Source organism: Gymnoscopelus microlampas (genome assembly GCF_963454915.1).
Source record: "Gymnoscopelus microlampas genome assembly, chromosome: 18".
In the NCBI taxonomy this organism is placed as follows: domain Eukaryota; kingdom Metazoa; phylum Chordata; class Actinopteri; order Myctophiformes; family Myctophidae; genus Gymnoscopelus; species Gymnoscopelus microlampas.
The window spans coordinates 36060986-36066985 of record NC_139955.1 but is presented as its reverse complement, the minus strand read 5'-3'; positions in this window follow the sequence as shown (position 1 = coordinate 36066985).

Below are 6000 nucleotides of genomic sequence, written 5' to 3'. Positions count from 1 at the left end.
AAGTAGGATGAATACTGTATGCAATTTTTGGCTTGTCCTCGCGATCTTCCCTTATTGCCAGTTTTCAGTCTGCAGCAGCTGGAGATGAAAATCGCGCACCCTGGGTCCTAGCGCCGGGTAAAGCCCTACAGGTGAATAACAAATGGACTGGGACTAAATAGGCCCTGTATCGTTAAGTGCCTGTGACTTCATTGGAAGTCGGGGAGACAATTTCTCAAGGCAGCCTACCTTTTTTCACTATTCTGACTGCAAAAGATGGAAAACAGGTGGTGGAATATTGATAGCCTTTATGATATTAAACGCTATTTTTGCATAAGTAATTTCATTTAAATGTGACCATGCCAAAGACAGATCATGGAGATTATTAGATTAGATGCTTTTATACAAACTGAGAAATTCAGTGAATATGCTGATAGAGCACTTTTTCATCAGTGATAACCAGACATTTTATCTAATAACAGCAATTGTTCATCATGGTTGGTCAGACCTCATTTCCAGTAAGGAAGGAAAGAAACAACTATTCAGATTTCAATATGAATCTTAATATTGAGGTTCCAGTTCATTTCATTTTTGGCTTTAGTACAGAAGGATAAATGCACTGGTGCATGCTAGCATTCTTGAATGAAAATGTATTCAATTCAAATCTTTTTTTATGCTGAAAAATTATAATAATTCCTCATATACAATTAACAGCACAAACTTTACCAGAGCATTAATTTTGGAGTACTTTGATGTCACTTTAAAATATATATAAATCTAAGTATCTGATTATATTTGCCCCCTTCTTTCTGCTAATTTCTCCCATACATTTCTGTGTTGCCACTGCTGTTGTATTCTACTGGCTCATCTGCCAGCGAGGACTCTGGAGCCCCCAAAAGGAGGACGTAGTTGCAGTGTCTCCATCCTACTCCTCGCTGTCAGGCGCTGCCCCAGCCTGTAGGAGTTCATGCAGCGACAAAGATCACCCTCCCCACCCAGCCCCCCACCCCAATTCTGTTTGTATAGGTACTCGAACCCCTATGATATCACATATTATCACATAACCTTTACTTGCCCTGGGCTGATAGGGCTGATTGATTGATTTACTTTATTTGGTGATATAAGGAAAGGCCACATCAGCACTTCCACACAAACAGCAGACACAATATCACCAAGGATAAAAACACAATAAAAGCCTATAAGGCTTATTTCCATTGTGGTCCTGATATGGCTGTAGCTGAATAATTAGTGCAAGCTAGAGGGCCACCACAAACTGGACTGACACCGTAGCGAACTCAATCAAACATGGACTAAAATTGTCTGCCAAACATGGTTGCTGTGGATATGGTATATACTGTAATTCAAAGCTGATGACACAATGAAGCTTATTCAGGTGCAAAATAATCAAAATTGCAGAAAACAGGTAGAGACCTTTGATGGTTAAAAGAATGTCTTCTTACAAACAAGGGCGAGCCCCCCACCAGCACCTGCCATATTCTCTCCCCATAATGTCGAGAAATGGAACTACCAGTTCATTCACCGGGGCAGTTCCTCATTGACAGTAATATTAATATTCATTAAATGTAAGTGTTTATCAAATGCCGTTTTCTCAATGTGTTTGTGAATAAATAGCCTACGGCTGTGGGTATTTGATAAACAAATTGTCCAGCATTTATAGTTAAAGTCAGTCTCTAGCCTTGCTCCCGACTGCCTCAGTCCTCCCTATACTGTACTGATTGATACACTGGCCCTCGGTTGGGTTATCTCAGACAACAACGAATCATTTGGTGATAATGTAGATAAGACGGAACATATTAAACTTTAATAGGCATGTACACTAGTGTAGGTGAGCAGAGGGTTTGCAGTCCAAACTATGTCAAGGGCAAAGTACTGAACACCATCGCTGGCAGCGGTTAAATTGGTGACCAATGACCATTGTAATTCAAATTGGGCTCTGGTCGTCCAGCTGGGGTCGCTGTAGTGTGTAGAATGGTAGGGATGATTTCATTGTGCTTGATAGTGCCTGGAAATCTCCCTTGGTGTAAACTCACTCAGTTGTAATGCACTTCTTCGCTTGAACAGTGTCTTTTTAGGTGTTGAACTGAGTAGCCTGCAGCTGAATGCAAAGTGCCTGCCACTGGCTATGTTACCACAAGTTACAGTTACAGTTAGGGTGATTACAGGTGATTTTATATTGAAATTATGTTATATTAATTTCAAAATCCCCCATGGACACAGCAAACCTTTTTCTCAGTGACTGTTGAATGCATCCAACAGGGTTTCATGCAGCTACATCAAGCATATATTGGTAACGTTCAGAATTTATGGCAGTTAATTAAACAGTGACATTTCACTTTACACAATACTATTGCTAGTTTATGACAATAACATCATATAGCCCAAAGTGAATCGCTGGAGTTATTGAACTCACTATCCACAATTAAACCAAAGGTGGTTATCTTGTTTACACATGTGGCCCAAAACACAGGAGGAATACCAGATGTTAGCCCCACTAGTGGTGTGGCTTGGTGATGGCAATGTTGGTCCATCTGTCCGTCCAGCACTTTGATCCCAAACAACATATCTTGAAAAACACTGGCTGGATTACCATGAAATTCGTCATTCATGCTATCCAGATGAAACCTATTGATTTTGGTGACCCCAGGCCTTTCCAACCATAGGCCCACATTTCAACATCTAGGGTGATTGGTATGAAACTTACTGTGCAGTAAGTGCATTCATGCTCCCTGGACGATGAAACTTAACCATTTGACTGACCCCATGATCCACCTCTAGAATGACAATGAGGTGCTGAAGTGCCAAAATGTCAAATTTGCACACAAGATATCTCATAATAATTTAACAGAGAGATTGCAGAATTAATCTTACTGATTTGGTGACTACGTGGCCTTTCTCTAGTAGTCAGTGCCACCCCTAGGCTGAAATGTTCCACTTGTCTTTCTTTCTTTCCTATTTTCCACTCTTTCAAAAGAAATCCACATGCCATTTCACAAACGGAGCCCATTTCTTCATCAAATGTAACTTTGAGAATTGTGGGAAACTCATTTACTTCTGCTTTGATCAGAAGACAGATATTGTGTTTGTAAACACACAACGGTGTGCTTTTAAAAGTTCAGTTGTGACCTGCTTATTTGTCAGATTTTGGACACTACACAAGTCACCATTAATGACTTAATTGTTTAATTCAAACGTGATAGATTAACGTTGGCATTTTTCTTTCAGAACAATGCATGATGGTATGTAGGATTTGCAATAGTCATTATTGGTTGTATTTTTCACGATGCATTGTGGGATCAAATGAGTCCACTATCTAGGGTATAATAATGATCACTATTCATTCGGACACCACTACAAAATGGAGTAATCACTAAGTTTTCTAGGGCATGGTGGGCATCACTTCCTGTTGATTTGATCCCTGATACCTGATCAAATCGACAGGAAGTGAAGCCCACCACCATGCCTAGGAAACTTGTGGATACAGTGTACTTTATAGTGAGTAGGGAGTGATTTTGGATACAGCTATAGAACGTTAAAAGTTTTTGCAAAGTTATGTTTTATCCTCTATCAAATATTGTCTATGCCCAGTAACTCAGATTCCATATCACAAATCATGGTTATTTGAGGGCTAGAGCAGCCTTGTGAATCCTGACTGCTAGTAGTGTAAAATAAAGCCTCATTACATATTATCATTACCCCCATTTAAAAAACTTTTTTTATGGTGTGGCACTTAAGGGAGACTTTTTTTTCCACATTTTGCAAATTCATAATTACAGATGCACCATCCATATTTGGACAAGACTGACCTCATCAATATAAAGTCATCAATATGACATCAGAGATCATGAAAGCTACACCTATTTATTTTAAATGTACAGTATGTACATTATCTCACCCACCACCTGCCTCTCACCACCCCCTTCCATCAATAAGAACTCACAATGTAAATGTTACAGAAAAAATCATAAAAACTTAAATTATACTATAAAAAAAAGAAAAGAAAACACTACAGGCATTACTATAATGGTCCCTGGATATGACCCTAATCCCTTACATCCTTCTGTTAGACCCTGTCTTGTTTTTCTTTTAAGGTGTGGCGCCAAAGGGTCGAGCTGTTTAGAGAACTGTCCGTCCATCTATCTGTTCATCCATTCATCCATCCATCCATCCATGCGTCCGTCTGTCTGTCCATCTGCGGATAATCTTGCAAAACCGCATCGATCTGCACCAAACTCCTTGTGCATTCTATTTTCCACATGTTGTGAATTCATCATCTTATAGGTGCTGTTATTAGACTGTTTAAAAAACATAACCGGTGAAATATTAGTAAGGAATGCAGGTATGAAAAAAATTATACTGCCCTAGCCTATAGTGTCTATTGTCCATAAGCCTGATTGCTTGTCAAGGAGCCTGCTGGTTTGGGCTTTGAGGCTGCGGTACCACTTGACAGACAGTAGCAGCTGAAACAGTCAATGGTTGGGATGCTGGCTGGGGTATTTTGATAAACCCACAGGCTTTACTGACACACCGTCCGTTGTATATATAAGCTCACATCCACTGATGCTCTGGGCTGTCTGCACCACCCTCTGCAGCTCTTTGCGGTTTCGGGCAGTGCAGTTCCCATGGCAGCAGGTGATGTATCCAGTCAGGATGCTCTCAGTGGTGACTCGGTTGAAGGCCTGTAGGATCTTGGGCCCAATGCCGAACTTCTTCAACCACCTGAGGTGAAACTGGCGTTGCTGTTCCTTTTTCACCACATGGCCGGTGTGTTCATCCCAGGAGAGGTCCTCGATATTGCACGGGAGGAACTTGAAGCTGCTGACTCTCTTCAATAGACCTGTTGATGCCGATGGGTACAGCCTCTCTCCTCTCTTCCTGTAGTTCCTGCAGCTCCTTGGTTTTGTCGATGTTGAGAGAGGTTGTTCTCCTGGCTCCACTTTGTCAGGTTGTTGACCTCTCTCCTGTAGACTGTCTCCTCATCGCCTGTGATCAATGATCAGGCATATCGCTGTTGTGTCGTGAGCCAACTTAATCACTAATTTGGAGCTGTACGTATCCACGCAGTTGTTGGGTGTACATGTCTGACAGTGGGCTAAATGTTGTGTTTCCTTAGCAAGCATACCAAACATTGCAAATTCTGAGGCTTAAATGTGTTTGAGGGTATAAATGAAGACAGAGAGCATAGGGGCAGCACAGGATACAGTGGAGCAGGTAGAGTCATGTCTGTGTTACAACATGCTTTCCAGCAACTCACTACAAAGCCCCGTGGGGGCAAATCATGATCATGAAATTTTAATCAGTGACAATGTAAGGTTGTCACCCACCTGTATGTGAGATAAACTATCGAAGACAGGTGTCAAGTTGTCTGCATAGAACAGCGCAAGTCATGATTAGGCCAATGTAAGGTCCAGAGAAGGACTGGCAAGCATGAGGACATAGTGAACAAGTACTGTAAACAACATATATGCGCCGTCTCTTTGCAGAGCTAATAGTCCCTTGGCTATAATGACTGTACGCATGATCTTAACCTACAGTTTCTACAGTATCTAAAGACCTTTAAGGGTGAAATATAGATTATAGTTGTCACTTGGATACAGACCAGGTACTGATACTGAATTGACATGACCAACATTTGGTAACAACCAATGCATCACATATTAGTAGGCCAGAGGTTATTTTCTGCTTCAGAAACATACAGAGGCAAAGGACCACCTAATCTTAATTTTGTCCTGAGGGAAGGTAGAAAAGCAATTCCCACAATATTATAATTATTTTTGTTTTTTCTTAATCCTTTTCTTATGTAAAGTGACTTTGGCTACTTAGAAAAGCGCTATATAAATCTGAGCTATTATTCAACTTAATATAGTAGGCCTACATTATATAGGAAAACTCTTGTACATTTTTAGGTGTTTACTCTTTGCAACCTACAGCTCTATGCTGTGGCTGTTTCCCATGCACTACTAGTCAGCCTTCAATATGTTTGTAATCAAATATATTGAGAAA